Source organism: Pseudophryne corroboree, chromosome 1 (assembly GCF_028390025.1).
Source record: "Pseudophryne corroboree isolate aPseCor3 chromosome 1, aPseCor3.hap2, whole genome shotgun sequence".
Taxonomy (NCBI): domain Eukaryota; kingdom Metazoa; phylum Chordata; class Amphibia; order Anura; family Myobatrachidae; genus Pseudophryne; species Pseudophryne corroboree.
The window spans coordinates 460,421,562-460,438,430 of NC_086444.1; the positions used below are offsets into that span (position 1 = coordinate 460,421,562).

The following is a 16,869-nucleotide window of genomic DNA, read 5'->3' on the forward strand; positions in this document are numbered from 1 at the left end:
CTGCGGAGCCCGTCTATACCCCATGGTCCTTACGGAGTCCCCAGCATCCTCTAGGACGTAAGAGAAATGCTCTCTACCTGTACTTCCATTTTAATTTATGATTGCAATTACCTGTGTTGAAATACCTTTCTTATCAATGAAATAATTCAACACAGGTGACAACAATAATATATTAAGAGGGAAGACCAGGTAGAGAGCATTTGTGTCCCTTTTGGGATGGGACTTGATGGGAGATATGCACAATCTCATATACACATCCTCTTCTCCCGGGGCTCCCTGTCTTAAGTGACCTCCAAAGGCTTAATCCGGCCCTGAACAGGACAGAGGAGGCAGGGAAGAGATGACAGGGGATGAAATAGGTGACAGGAAGAGGACATGAAAGACCTGGAAAGAGGTGACAGGCACAAGACTGGGGGTGACAGGGCCAGGACAGAGGTGACAGGACCAGGACCGAGGGAGCAGGACCAGGGCAGAACAGAAGGGACAGGATAGTGGAGTGATAGGGACAGAACAGAGATGATAGAGCCAGTGCAGATGGGGCTGGGACAGGACAGAGGTGACAGGATAAATAGGGCAGGGCTTGACAGAGGTGACAGGACCAAGACAGAGGTGACAGGGCCCATGACACAGCCATGAATTCAGCACTGGTGGGAGGAGTTAGTTGGCAGCCGCACTCATCAGAGCGTAACTAGACAATTTGGTGTCCTGTGCCAGAAAGAGAATTGGTGCCCCCCCAAATAAAATAGAGACAGTGCGTGCCAATAATACAGGGGAGTGGCTTCATAGGGATTGAGCATGGATTGGGCATGGGCAGGATAGTTCCAATTCATATTTCACCACACAGAAGTGTCCATTATTCAATTTAAACCACAGTAGAGCCCCTTACGCACATTACTGCCAGGTAGAGCTCCTTAAGCACATTACTGACAGGTAGAGCCCCTTACGCACATAATTGGCAGGTAGAGCCCCTTATGCACATTACTGCCAGGAAGAGGCCCTAACACACATTACTGCCAGGTAGAGGTGAGCGGTTCAGATTTTAAGAAATCTGTACCACTCCAAACTTCAGGGATCCGATGCAATCCGAGCCGAGGATTCCTATCTGAGGCAAAACATTGACAAGCCTGCACAGATCATCATCTACCAAACTCACTTGCCACAGGCAGGTCTATAGTTTTGGCGAGTTAGCCATAATTTTTACATTGGGTTTTGGTCAGTTCTAAAACCGAGCTTTAGTAAATCTCCATTCTTTAGTATTTTCTTTGTGAAAATATGGATGCTGGATCTTGGATAAATGTTCGATCTTGGTCGGAAAGTCGTTTTTTTTAATCGGTTTTCCATTGGTTTTGACCTTAGTACAGCTTTGATTTTCAAAAACCAATAGAAAATTGCCCCAAAACACAAATCAAACTTTAGTAAATATACCCCTTAGAAACATAATATGAGGGGCACAAGCGGTATGAATAATGCTAAGGACACTACAAGATGGAAGCTGGCCCTGAGAGTTTATATACTAAGGGGAGGGGAAAATGGTAGGAGTGTGATCTAGAAAGAAGGACAGGCTAGAGGCAGAGAGGAAAGTGTACATTTCGGGGGAGGGCTGGTAGGGTTTAATGATAAAGTTTTAAATGCATGTTTGCAACTGGCAAGTCTGGTAGAAAATCTTACTTGACAAGGGAGTAGGTTCCAGTGGAGGGGTTGGAGCTGGAAAAATCATTGAGAAGAGTGTGAAACGAGGTAGATAGAGTGTAGGTGAGATGTGATTAGTGGAAGGAGATCTAGAAGGGAGAGTGATTTGGAGATCTAGGAGGTGAGAAGTGATTAAGGGCTGTATATGTGAGATTGAGTAGTTTGAACTGTATTCTAAAGGGTATAGGGAATCAATAAAGCAGATTGTCAAATGGGAACACCAATGATGAGTGGTGAAAGAGGAAAATTAGATGAGCAGCATTGTTCAGGATGGATTGAAGAAGGGAAAGGTGAGAACAGGGAAGCCAGAGGGGAGGAAATGACATATGTCAAGGTGTGAGATGATGAGTGCATGGATAAGAGCCTTAGTGGCATTAGGGATGAAAAATAATTTGGAGGTGGAAAATAAAGCAGTGAAATATAGGAGATTGTGCCAATCTAGAATGTGACATTGGTGGTGAGAGAAGAGTTAAAGGACAAAGAATGGAGTTAAGGGTGGCGAAGAGGCAGTGAGGATTGGAAATGAGCATACTCTCTATTCCAAATAGCTTATGATATTTTTTTTATAATTTTGAACCTCTCTTTGTTTCATTTTGACAGGAAAAATATTTTTTAATTGATAGTATGGTGGGCAGACAAATGTTTATGCTATGGAGAATTTTTTTGTATGGTGTAACCAGGTCAATAACTAGGGGTTGGCAAGAATGGCACTTGCCAGTGGTGCTAGTCTAGGGGGGGGGGGGGGGGGGGCACCTGATGGCTAAACCTGCTAGCCCCAGGGTGCCAGTCTGATACCAAGATGACCTATTCAAACCTTTATTATTATTATTATCAATTACATTGAGCTTCACTTGCTCTGTTCAGCGGTGTCTGGATTCTTGACATTTAGAGGGAAGGAATGGAATATCCCAAGTCTAGTGCTGGGCTACAGCCTCAGTATCTTAGTGGGCAGGCCAATGGCTATGCTCATATAGCACATCATAGGGAGTTCTGGCTCTGTCAGTGTTGATGTAAGTGACATCAGTACTGAAGATTTAGAAGTGAGGAGCCCACAGCTTGCTATTTGGAACTTGTAACCACTAGAGCTGGACAGTGAAAACCAGAAGCTGTTCCTTGGGACCACAGTGTGGCATACTTAAAAGAAAAAAAAATTGAAAGTGGGCTGCGCTCTATTTGAAGTTACACAATGGGAGACTGAATAAATTAATACAATTAAAAAAGACAATTTAATTTGAATAAAACACAGTTGCATCCATAAATCATTCAGTAGCGTGAATTCATGTGCAATAATAAAAGGTGTATATTACCCTAGTTAAATGGGTCAGGACAGGAAATGTATAAATAAATGGACCTTGTAAAAGATATGTCCATCCAAAACAGCAGGAGTCTCTTTTCTAATAGTGGATAGTCCGGTAGTGGATTGATATCCAGTGCACCGTTAGAGGAGCAAATGGCTGGAAAATGTCCCGTGTTATTGGTGGGATCCTCATGCAGTACGGTGTCTGTAACGTGCCGGAATTCTCTCTAAGGCTCCTCTGATGGATGGATCAATGCCAATGGTTAATGTAGTTCCAAATGGATGAAGAATCCTGACCCATGCAAGAACACCTGACGCGTTACGCTGCATGTAGCTTGCATCTTTTTCAAAGGTATAATGAAGTGTCTCTGTTTGGGGTTTATATACCCTAAACAATATGGTGGCTTAATTGACACCTGGATGCTAGGTGTAGTTAATCAATGTTAATATAGTTAAAAACAATTAAACAATAAATAGGAGTCAGAGCAAACTCCACCAGGGGACAACCTACATAGATAAATAAAAATGTTATTCCATTCCATTTATGTTTTTGATAAAACAAAGTATACTATTCAACCTTTAATTATTTTTGTTTATCCCTGTGTTGTCTGGGAAACAGTTCCTTGTATATTATGATAGGTTAAAATATACCATGTGATGTATCTAGAGATCATGTGATGTATCTAGAGATCATGTGATGACTAGTCACATGACCAGAACAATTCTCTAATTAAGAGCAGGAAGATCGAGACTAATTAAAAAAATGTTTAAAAAAAAATAGATATAATGTTTGCTTTAAATCCAACTTGACCTTCAGTTTTTATTATGGACCGTGTTGTGTCCAGATAATAGATTAGGACTTCACAACCTTACCGCAGTCGCCTGGGTATGTAACCAGGCTGCAGCTTAGCATAATATCTCCTACTTTTAGCGCCCGAATACCCCTTGGTACTTCCAGTGTGGCATACTTGCCTCCTTCTGCATTCTGTCCTCTGGACCTTTGGGGGCAGATGTATTAAGCTGGAGAAGTGATAAAGCAGTGATAAGTACAAGGCGATAACGCACCAGCCAATCAGCTCCTGTCAGTTTACATATTGGAGCTGATTGGCTGGTGTGTTATCACTTTGCACTTATCACTGCTTTATCACTTCTCCAGGCTTAATACATCTGTCCCTATATGGACTATGGGGGGAGGGATGTGTATCAAGTCAATCACTTTGCCAGTGCCATCTGGACCCCTAGGTATGGCTCTGGCTGTAACATACAGTCCGTGTATTACTGGCATTACTGCATGAGTATAGTACATGCCGGCTATGCAAATGTGCCTCTACAGGGCCTTTTTTTAAAATTTGTTTTCAACCACTTTTTTCTACTTATTATTATTATTATTATTATTATTATTATTCTATTTACTATATCTGGGGGTAGATTCAATTGAAGTCGAAATCTGCCATCTGTCGAAAAGACGGCAGTTTTAGACTTTTTTAGGTCTGAAGGGGTTCCGACCTATTCAATCAAACCCAAAATTTTTCGACAAGTCGAGGAATTCGACTAGTCGAAAAGTATGTGGATCGGCGGAATAGCTGCTGATCCACGTGCTTGTGTCGAAAACGGGGCCAAAACCGACAGGTTTTGGCCCCCTTTTCGACCATCTCAATTCGACTGTAAAAAAAGTCGAACTGAGATGGGGAGAGCAGCGCCGGAAACTGGAGAGCCGAGGCGGGGACGGGGAGTGCCGCGCGGGGACGGGGTGAGCAGCGCTGGAGGATGTCACATCCGCCGCTCACAGCAGCGTCCACCCGGCTCCAGCAAGCGAGACCTCAGCGGCGGCTGTGATGCAGGGACTGGGAGAGGAGGGAGAGGCAGAGAGATGGGGGGAAAGATGGTGGAGAGCCGCAGACAGACGGGGGAGAGCAGCGCTACAGCAGCTGCTATATAGCCGCTGCTGTAGCACTGCTCTCCCCCGTCTGCCCGCGGCTCTCCCCCGTCTCCCCCCCCCCCCCCCGCATCTCAATTAGACTTTATTAAAAGTCGAATTGAGATAGCATAGAATAGCCCAGGTCGGATCCATTTCGACAAATGAATGTCGGAATGGATATGATTTCAATTGAATATACCCCATAGTTAATGTTTTCTTTTTATATTTTATTTAAATTCTACTGTGAGGGCATGTATGTTTTCCCTACTGCATAGCAATTTTAGACAATGGTGGTCATTCCGAGTTGTTCGCTCACTAGCTGCTTTTAGCAGCATTGCACACGCTAGGCCGCCGCCCACTGGGAGTGTATCTTAGCTTAGCAGAATAGTGAACGAAAGATTAGCAGAATTGCTAATAAATATTTTCTTGCAGTTTCTGAGTAGCTCCAGACCTACTCCTAGATTGCGATCAGCTCAGTCTGTTTAGTTCCTTGTTTGACGTCACAAACACTCCCTGCGTTCGGCCAGCCACTCCCCTGTTTCTCCAGATACTCCCGCGTTTTTGCCTAACACGCCTGAAGTTTTTTAGCACACTTCCGGAAAACGCTCAGTTACCTCCCAGAAACGCCCCTTTCCTGTCAATCATTCACAGATCAGCAGTGCGACTGAAAAGCGCAGCAGGAACACCAGCAAATCTACTAAGTTTTGTGTTAAATAACTTAGCGCATGCTCTGTGCGTACCATGCGCATGCGCATTTAGCAACAAATCGCAGCATAGCGAAAATCGGCAACGAGCGACCAACTTGGAATGACCACCAATGTCTCAAGTTATCATTAATAAATAACTGTAATCTATTGACAGTCGAAGATACATGGATTTAGCTAGTCAGTCAGGTAGGCAGCATAACCCCAATTCTTCTGCATTTAGAAACACATACTGTAACTCAGATTGAGAGCTTTGGGTCACAGAGCCAAAGTCAGAAACTGTCATGATTCCAACAGCCAGAGCCGGCCTTAGGTATAGGCAAACTAGGCAAATGCCTAGGGCATTTGGTATGCTTAGGGGCACCAGCAGCTTCTGCTGATTAAAATGATATGCGGCATGCCTATATTCTGTGTGTGACTGCGGCTGTATCTGCATACGAAATACTTAATTGCAGTGTGTTCCTGGAAATTACTGTAATGTAGCATTTCGTATGCAGATACAGCCGCAGTCGCACACAGAATATAGGCATGCCGCATATCATTTTAATCAGCAGAAGCTGCTTGTGCATCCTAGCCACATAGTAATGCAAATAAGATGCATTTTCAGAAACAAAAGGCGCCAGACGTCAGCAGAGCTGCCAGCTGACTCATGCCAGGCATCTCCTGCAGAACTAGTGGTGGTGCTAGGGGGCACCAGCCAAAATCTTGCCTAGGGCATCATATAGGTTAGGGCCGGCTCTGCCAACAGCAGTATATCAGATGACAACACTTCAGACTGGGACATACATAAAGCACAGATTTTTTTCAGAGTTTATAAGGTTGCCCATAAAACAAATCTTAAGAGTTAAAAATCATTTGAGTAGACGGGGTTCTATTGTCTTAAAGTGTGCTGACAAGCAATTGTCAAGAAAATGGAAGAACATACAAATGTGTCCTCTTACATCTTTGCTCAATGCGCTACAAGTCGCGTTACACATAACGTGTGAGTGCCATGTGACTCAGTAGCGTGGAGCATCTCTTTTGCTTTTTTTTCCTGTGAAAATGCGTCTTCGATGCAAAGTAATGTAACAGGATGCACAAGCAGCTTCTGCTGATTAAAATGAAAACACTGTAGCATAGCATTGTGTCTGCAAATACAGTCTCAGTCACACACAGAATACAGGCATGCTGCATATCATTTTAATCAGCAGAAGTTGCTCATGCGTCCTATTACATTACTTTGCGTATTAATTTAATCTTTATTTTTTGATGCATTAATACCTGTTTACGTTTAGTAGAGATGCTCAAGGGCAGGGCTGGACTGGCCATCTGGCACTTCTGGCGTATGCCAGAAGGGCCGATGGCCAGGTGGGACGGTCTGGCAGCAGCAACCCCTCCCTCTCGACACTCCCACCTCCTCATTCCGGCCACTGTGCTCCATGGAAAAGTCCTCTCCTCTCTCTTCCCACCTTCCCAGAATGCTGATGGGGGCGCGGCGTCATCCCGCACAGCATTCTGGGAGCAGCCGCGGTGAAGGGAGAAGGCTGGGGAGCAGCAGCAGCCCCAGCATAGCGTGTACTACACGCAGGGCCACCATCAAGGCAGGTCTATGGGGACTTCAGTCCCGGGCATACTGACAGGCACTCCTATTGCCAACCGGCCACCCGCAACTGCCACCTGTTGAAAGAGGCACTTGTCCTATGGCCTCCTGCAGCTGCTATGAAAGTAGTGCACGGTCCGCCACCGCCCGCTACTACTCCCATGGTGAAAGTACTGCAAAGAGAAGGAGCCAGGGTCCTGGACCTGCTGCCTGCCTCCCATCAGCCGCTACGAGTGCCAGTACAGCAATTCAAAGGAGGGCCCCGGCACTGCTGCCTGCCGCTACGAGTGATAGTGCTGCACAGAGAAGGAGGGCCCTGGACCTGCCTCCCGCCTGCTGACCGCCACTGCACAGTACATTGAAGAAAAGGAGGGCCCTGGAGCTACTGCTCGCCACGCTGCCCACAGCCTGCTGCCAAAGCTTGTGTGTGTGCAGTGCTGATGAGGGGTAAGCACAAATGTGTGTGCATGTGTCCAGCACTGGAGGGGTAAGCAGGGGTGTGTGTGCATGTATGTGCCTTTGTATGTGTGTGCTTGTTTGTGTGTCCAGCGCTGGAGGGGAAAGTAGGAGTGTGCTTGTGTTTCTGTGTGTGTGTGTGTGTGTGTGTGTGTGTGTGTGTATGTGTGTGTCTGTCGCTGGAGGGGTAAGCAGGAGTGTGTGGGTAAATTGAGGTATGTCAGCGAGGTGTGAGGTAAATCGTTTCTGTTTCACTATACTTCTATTTTATATTTGCAGAAACACTTTTGGGTGGGTATTCCCAGGGAGTTTCTTTGTGCTTACAGATACCCCTTTCAGACCCCTTATGTCCCTGCTGTCACTTTCCCTGTCCCTCTGTCACTCTCCCTGTCCCTAGGTCCCTGCTGTCACTTTCCCTGTCACTCTCCCTGTCCCTGCTGTCACTCTCCCTGAATTTTATCTCATTCCATGTGGCGTAATGTAAATTTCGGCTCACTCTGCGTGCTATAATGTAAATTTCGGCTCATTCTGGGTGCTATAATGTGAATTTCGGCTCATACCGTGTGCTATAATGTGAATTTTGGCTCATACCATGTGCTATAATGTGAATTTTGGCTCATTCAGTGTGCTATAATGTGAATTTCGGCTCATTCTGGGTGCTATAATGTGAATTTCGGCTCATACCGTGTGCTATAATGTGAATTTTGGCTCATACCTTGTGCTATAATGTGAATTTTGTCTCAATCTGTGTGCTATAATATGTCACTCTCCCTGTCCCTATGTCCCTGCTTTCACTTTCCCTGTTTCTCTGTCACTCTCCCTGTCCCTGTGTCCCTGCTGTCACTCTCCCTGAATTTTGTTTTATTCCATGTGGCGTAATATGAATTTCGGCTCACTCTGTGTGCTATAATGTGAATTTCGGCTCATTCTGTGTGCTATAATGTGAATTTCGGCTCATTCAGTGTGCTATAATGTGAATTTCGGCTCACTCTGTGTGCTATAATGTGAATTTCGGCTCATGCCGTGTGCTATAATGTGAATTTTGGCTCATACCGTGTGCTGTAATGTGAATTTTGGCTCATGCTATGTGCTGTAATGTGAATTTTGGCTCACTCTGTGTGCTATAATGTGAATTTTGGCTCATACCGTGTGCTATAATGTGAATTTCGGCTCATTCAGTGTGCTATAATGTGAATTTCGGCTCATTCTGTGTGCTATAATGTGAATTTCTGCTCATACCGGGTGCTATAATGTGAATTTCTGCTCATACCGGGTGCTATAATGTGAATTTCGGCTTATTCAGTGTGCTATAATGTGAATTTCGGCTCATTCCGTGTGGTAGAATGTGAATTTCGGCTCATTCAGTGTGGTATAATGTGACTTTTGGCTCATACTGTGTGGTATAATGTGAAAGAGGCACCAATACTAGATAGTATAAGGGGTCCTACTATTGTGGTGCATAATTTGTATAAGGGGTATATGGTGTGGTAAACTACACTGAAGAACATGCCCCCTTTTAAGTGGCCACGCCCACTGTTCGGCGCGTGCTTAATTACAACATCACTTGTCCATGCCCCCACTTCAAAATGTCCACTTCAACCACTGGTTGTGTGTATTTTAATAGAGAACGATGTACGCTTGTATGCTGTTAAAATATTAATTATTTGTAAGAGCATAGACTAAGAAGTAGGAGGAGTCAGGAATAGTAAGGGGAGGTGGGCCTGTGTGCTTCAAAATTGCCAGGGCCTATTTTTAGTCCCAGTCCGCCCCTGCTCAAGGGGGATTCATATGATATCTTGGTGGATGGGATACCTGCGGTCATATGACCGATGCCGGCATACCGAAACAGAAAATCCAGACAGGCGACAGATAAGTATGTTTACCCCACCCTACCCCCCCTAACCCTCCCTTCCCACAGCCTAACCCTAATCCACCACCCTCCCCAACCTAACCCTAACCTCCTAAACTTAACCCCCCCCTCCCTGCAGCCTAACCCTAACCCAGGCATTCCCAATCACGGTCCTCAAGGCACACCAATAGTGCAGGTTTTAGTGATATCCAGGCTGCAGCACAGATGGTTAAATCAAAATAACTGATCTACTAATTAAGTCACCTGTGCTGAAGCCTGGATATCACTAAAACCTGCACAGTTGGTGTGCCTTGAGGACCGTGGTTGGGAAAGCCTGTCCTAACCCTTCCATTCCCGCTGCCTAAACCTACAGTATTCTCCCCACTGCGACTTACCAATGAGGAGTCCTGGCAGAGGGTTCGGGATTTCGGCATTCGTGATCCCAGTGCCGGCATTTCTATCCATGTCGGGATGCAGGCGTTGGTATTTTGAACAGTGTTGGGATTCCGGCGTCAGTATTCCGACTGCCGGGATGCCAAATGCCAGTATCCTGAGCAGATATTAAACAAATAATAATAAATAATTCCGTTTAAAGCAGTCATGTTTTTCTTTAACTGGTTTAGAGGATAGGCAGTAGCGGCTCATGCCACGGGCAAGCAGGCTTTTTGCCTGGGGCGCCGCTACACTGAGGGCGCCGCTGTGGCAAGAGCCGCTACTAATCCACCCTCCCTCCCTACTCCCCGGCTGCAGCGAGCGCCGTGTGCGCCCGCTGGAGCCGGCGTCGCTGCCTGACGCTACAGGTCAAAATTGACCCCTAGTGTCAGTGCGGCGCTGCTATGGGAGAGACGTCATGACGTCTCTCCCATAGAGAGGAGCCGGTGCCCTGAGACAGCAGAAGCAGCGGCAGCAGCGGTCCGGAAGCAGGAGCGAGGCTGGTAAGTATTGTGTTTTCTTTTTTTTAGAGTTTCAAAGCGGCGCTACTACAGGGAGCACTACTACTGGGGGCACTACTACAGGGGGCACATACAGGGGGCACAGCTACTGTGGGCAGATCTACAGGGGGCACATATTGGGGGCACTGCTACAGGGGGAACAGCTACTGCGGGCAAATCAACTGGGGGCACAGCTACAAGGGGCATTGCTACTGGGGGCACTACTACAGGGGGCACTGCTACAAGGGGCACAGCTACAGGGGGCACAACTACAGGGGGAACAGCTGATGGGGGCAAATTAACTGGGGGCACAGCTGCTGGGGGCACAACTACTGGGGGCACAAGTATAGGGGGATAACTGTGGGCACGCCCCTTCCCTATGAAGAAGCCACACCTCTGTTTTGGGGCGCGCGCCCTCGGCATGCACCAACTGTATTTTACCTGGAAGGGGGGGCCCGACAGGAAACTTTTGCCCTGGGCGCCACAAGGTCTAGTACCGGCCCTGAGGATAGGTAGCAGAATTTGAAGATTTGTAGTGATTGTAGCATGAACTTCTGTGTCACTGAACTAGAGAAAATAAATCACATTCCTGAGACAGAGAAAGCTTAATGTTACGAATAACTTAGCGACATACTATACTTAAGCATTAAATTAACCTTTGAACAATAGTATAATGTATATCAGATTCTTAAATATGTTACAGTGCTGTTACTTATGAAGTCTTCACTTAGCATAAGGAGCAAAACAAACTAAAATGTGCGGCAGGAATGGTGAAAGTTTATATTTTAAAATGTACAATTGGGAATTGGGTGTAATCTAACACAGTCAATATAAAAATATAGCATACCAAGATATACTACAAACAAAAGTAGCCACCATTTGTTTTGCATGCAGACAAATATTGCACTTGCACTGAGATCACAAAATGGATTGTCATAAGTAGGATTGCCAAAACATATAGAAGGCCCAGCTACTAGAGGAGGACATAGCCAAACACGGGGGCCTCCGGGGCGATATAATTTACAATATCGCCCAGTGTGTATTGTACCAGAGATGCCTGATGTGTGCTCCCGGGGGTCATTAACAACCCCTGCTGTCAGCTGTACATGCACTTCAATCTGACTATATCATCAGATGCTGCATGTTCGGGCCGGCCGTGACTTGATGTCACTGTACGATATCGGCCTGGGAGGGGAACAGAGGCGTATCTAGGGTAGGGCGAGTGGGCGCCTTGGCAGGCCCAGGAGAGGGGGGCGCCGCCGGCGTCAGGGCTTCATGCCCCACTTGCCTTTGTCAACCCGAGATGTGAGGGGAGGAGAGCGCACCGTCTCTCCCTCCCCTCACCGCCGCTGGAAGCCCTAGCAGCGCTGCCAGCGGCACTGCTGTGTCCGCCCGGTCTCCGGCGTTAGCGAATCAGAGCTTGCGGACTGGCTCCTGATTGGCTGCCGGTCCGCGAGCTCTGATTGGCTAGCAAACCGGCGCCAGACAGCCGCCGGAGACCGGGAGCGGTGAATGGAAGGAGAGGCGCTGCGCTCTCCTCCCCTCACATACACAACAGGCGCCGGTGAGTGACCGGGGGTGGGGGGTGGGGGGGCACAGTGGGGCCTGGCACTGTGGGGCATGTAACTGGCACACTGGGGCCTGGCACTGTGGGGCATATAACTGGCACTGTGGGGCATATAACTGGCACAGTGGGGCATATAACTGGCACTGTGGGGCATATAACTGGCACAGTGGGGCCTGGCACTGTGGGGCATATAACTGGCACTGTGGGGCATATAACTGGCACAGTGGGGCATGTAACTGGCACTGAGTGTGGCCTGGCACTGTGGGGCATATAACTGGCACTGTGGGGCATATAACTGGCACTGTGGGGCATGTATCTGGCACTGTGGGGCATGTAACTGGCACTGTGGGGCAATGTAACTGGCACTGTGGGGCAATGTATCTGGCACTGTGGGGCAATGTAACTGGCACGGAGTGGGGCCTGGCACTGTGGGGCATAAAACTGGGACTGTGGGGCACATAACTGGCACTGTGGGGCATGTATCTGGCACTGTGGGGCATGTAACTGGCACTGTGGGGCAATGTAACTGGCACTGTGGGGCAATGTAACTGGCACTGTGGGGCAATGTAACTGGCACTGTGGGGCAATGTATCTGGCACTGTGGGGCATGTAACTGGCACTGTGGGGCAATGTAACTGGCACTGTGGGGCAATGTATCTGTCACTGTGGGGAATGTATCTGGCACTGTGGGGCATGTATCCGGCACTGTGGGGCAATGTAACTGGCACTGTGGGGCAATGTAACTGGCACAGTGGGGCATGTAACGCACTGAGTGGGGCCTGGCACTGAGGGGCATATAACTGGCACTGTGGGGCATGTATCTGGCACTGTGGGGTATATAACTGGCACTATGGGGCATGTATCTGGCAGTGAGTGGGGCAATGTATCTGGCACTGTGGGGCAATGTATCTGGCACTGTGGGGCAGGTATCCAGCACTGTGGGGCAATGTAACTGGCACTGTGGGGCAATGTATCTGGCACTGTGGGGCAATGTATCTGGCACTGTGGGCATGTATCTGGCACTGTGGGGCATTGATCTGGCACTGTGGGGCAATGTAACTGGCACTGTGGGCCATTTTCAGTGGCCACACCCCTTCTGGAGTGTGGCCACACCCCTTCTGGAGTGTGGCCACACCCCTTCTGGTGTGTGACCACGCTGATTTTTTCGGCGCGCTCTCGCACATGCTTCTTTTTGTGTGTTTTTTTTTTTTTGTGGGGGGGGGGGGGGGGGGCATTTTCCATCTTGCCCTGGGCTCCGGAAACCCTAGCTACGCCTCTGGAGGGGAAACACTATGCGATATCGCTCATAGAGCATATCACATAGTGTGTACTCACCAGTAGTCTTGGGAAACTGAAGCCATTGCTGGCCCCTCCCCATCCCCAAATGGCTGCAGACTGTCAATCAACTTACGTCTTTAGTCATACTAAATGCAGGACCCGAACTGCACATGAACAGTACAGGTCCAGCGTATGTGCAATGTAATGAACATTGGTACATTGTATTCAACTTCTCCTTTTGACAAGACCTGAATCCCCCCCAGTGTGTCTGTTCTGGGTGGACCTTGCACTCATTATAGAAACGCCACTGGTAATAAGCTTCTCCATGATGAAAACCTTTAGTTAGATATTCAGGTCTCATAAGCTACTGAAACATGTACAGACACGCATGCGTCATTTATACTTTGGAACACTATAACCACATTGACCTGATGTAATGATAGTGCTCTGCTAAACCCTCAAACATATAAACATTTTCGAAGAACACAAACACAGCGGCAGTTCTGTTTACAAGTGCTTAATATGAGGCTGAGCATACATATATAGATCAATGCACACACTTTCAGTTACTAGAGAAAGTATAACAGGTGCCACCTTGTCTTAGGGCAAGATTCTCATACCTACGGAGCAATCAGCAGGTGTGTCAGCCATGAGTAAAGTCAGGGTATGGTTGACTGGCACAATTCTAGTAAACATATATTAAGGAAATAAGTTGGTTCATGTTGAAACCAGACGTTTAAGGCAGAACCTATTGTTTTACTTATAATATCAGCTAACAATATTTCCTGTTGCATATTCACAGTACCTTCCTTATTTCGCTCTGCTGCAAGTGTACCTTTGTCTCCATGTAGCAAACATGTTCCTTCTTCCAGCAGAAAAGGAGTTTTCTGACACTTTTTATTGTCTTTTTTTTTTTTACAAAGAAAATAATTACACCTTAGTCCCAGCAAGAAGGAAGCAGGATTATTTATTCAAACAACTCCCATTGCATTGCCTAATCATTAATGTACTGTATTAATGCGAGTTGGCCAAGCAAGGGCATGCTGCCAGACATGGCGTCATATGTCACTAGTCAGTTCTTAGGTAAACAAATAGAAGAATAGCTCTTAACATACACTTCTCTCTCTCTCTCTCTGTGTCTGTCTTTCTATATATGGCTCCAACAAGGTCTAGTGGGTGATTTGCTCGTTAATTTGTGACGACATTTCGTTCTATTTGACTATTGATCTTCATGGATGAATTGACTGTTACTAACTTCCTTGAGTGAGATATAATAACTGTGTGCCTAAGGCCTACTTTGTCACTGCGCCTAGCTACCTGTGAGCCAGTTGCTGATTATTGTTGTTTTGAATTATGGATGTACCTTAAAATTATTACTGCAGAACGTTGTCCTGATAAAGATTCAGAAAACTTGATCGAAACGTCGACCATTAGAAGCCTGACTTCAACTGGAATAAAAATTTTCATCACTGTGAATCTTGTTGAAAAATTTCTTATTGGAGAGTGCACCTCCATTTCTGGACACTGTGTGTATAGTAGAGATGAGCGGGTTCGGTTCCTCGGAATCCGAACCCGCCCGAACTTCATGTTTTTTTACACGGGTCCGAGCGACTCGGATCTTCCCGCCTTGCTCGGTTAACCCGAGCGCGCCCGAACGTCATCATCACGCTGTCGGATTCTCGCGAGGTTCGGATTCTATATAAGGAGCCGCGCGTCGCCGCCATTTTTCACACGTGCATTGAGATTCATAGGGAGAGGACGTGGCTGGCGTCCTCTCCGTTTATAGAGATTCGAGAAGAGAGTGAGACAGTCTCACTAGAGAGAGACACAGTAGTAATTTTGGGGAGCATTAGGAGGAGTACTACTACTACTAGTACTTGCTGAAGTGAAGTGATAGATAGTGTGACTGTATTGTATTATCTGACTTGTGGGGGAGACACTGACAGTGGGGAGCAGTTAGAGTCTGAGAGCAGGACTCAGGACTCAGGAGTACATACTACATATAACGTACAGTGCACACTTTTGCTGCCAGAGTGCCACACAGGTATAATATATATTGTGATTGTATGCTTAGGAGTACTACTTGCAAGTTGCTGATAGTGTGACCAGTGACCTGACCACCAGTTTAATAATCACCACCAGTTTAATTAATATATATATATGAGAAAAAGAAGGGGAAATAGGGGTACCAGCGACTTACAGTGTCTATCAATTAAAATAACTATGAAGAATATGGCAGGATACGGTTTTAGAAAAAGGGTAACAATATATTTAGTTATACAATTTATAACATAATGATGGCATAAAAAAGTAGGTAAATTTTTTTTTGATATGCAGTAAAAAAAGAGATTTTTAAAAAACATAAACAGGTAAAAATAGAGTATATAATTTAGCTAGAATCCAAAATCATGTAAAATCAGTAAAAACAATTTCATACTAATAAAAATTTCAGGATGATAAAAATGATGCTTATCTTTTTGAAGATGGAGAGTCAGTGGAGGTACACCCAACGCGTTTCGTCCTTAGACTTCATCAAGTCTAAGGACGAAACGCGTTGGGTGTACCTCCACTGACTCTCCATCTTCAAAAAGATAAGCATCATTTTTATCATCCTGAAATTTTTTATCAGTATGAAATTGTTTTTACTGATTTTACATGATTTTGGATTCTAGCTAAATTATATACTCTATTTTTACCTGTTTATGTTTTTTAAAAATCTCTTTTTTTACTGCATATCAAAAAAATTTTTACCTACTTTTTTATCCCATCATTATGTTATAAATTGTATAAATAAATATATTGTTACCCTTTTTCTAAAACCGTATCCTGCCATATTCTTCATAGTTATTTTAATTGATAGACACTGTAAGTCGCTGGTACCCCTATTTCCCCTTCTTTTTCTCACATTTTAAAGGCAGCTTATCACTGCTGATTACTTAGGGGATAGCAGACACCTTACATTTTTAAAGGAGTGTCTATAAATAACATATATATTGTTTTAATATTTATCTGCTCACACATACCTGTGGCGCCATACCCCCACTACCTAATATATATATATATAAATATAATAGTATATAATTAATATATATATAATATTATAATTGTATACCACCTACCCGTGTTTTTTTTTTTTCTTTCTTCTTTATACATACTACTATAGTAGCTTACTGTAGCAGTCTGCGGTGCTGCTGAGCTGACAGTGTCCAGCAGGTCCGTCATCAGTCATTACATAATAAATATATATACCTGTCCGGCTGCAGTACTAGTGATATTATATATACATATATATATTGATTTCATATCATTATCATCCAGTCTATATTAGCAGCAGACACAGTACGTTAGTCCACGGCTGTAGCTACCTCTGTGTCGGCACTCGGCAGTCCATCCATAATTGTATACCACCTACCCGTGGTTTTTTTTTTTCTTTCTTCTTGATACATACTACTATAGTAGCTTACTGTAGCAGTCTGCGGTGCTGCTGAGCTGACAGTGTCCAGCAGGTCCGTCATCAGTCATCATTACCTAATAAATATATATCTACCTGTCCAGCTGCAGTACTAGTGATATTATATATACATATATATATTGATTTCA

At 45.6% G+C, this 16,869-nt stretch overlaps 1 protein-coding gene across 2 annotated transcripts in view; it reads right to left on the reverse strand.

Moving 5' to 3' along the window:
- SYK (spleen associated tyrosine kinase) overlaps positions 1–14,196 on the reverse strand; it is a 233,913-nt gene extending 219,717 nt beyond the window's left edge. For both annotated transcript variants that reach the window (XM_063913684.1, XM_063913683.1), the window contains exon 1: positions 14,075–14,196. The gene's annotated coding sequence lies outside the window, so the exon portion shown is untranslated. The remainder of the gene's footprint in view (positions 1–14,074) is intronic.
- Between the last annotated feature and the right edge of the window lie 2,673 nt (positions 14,197–16,869).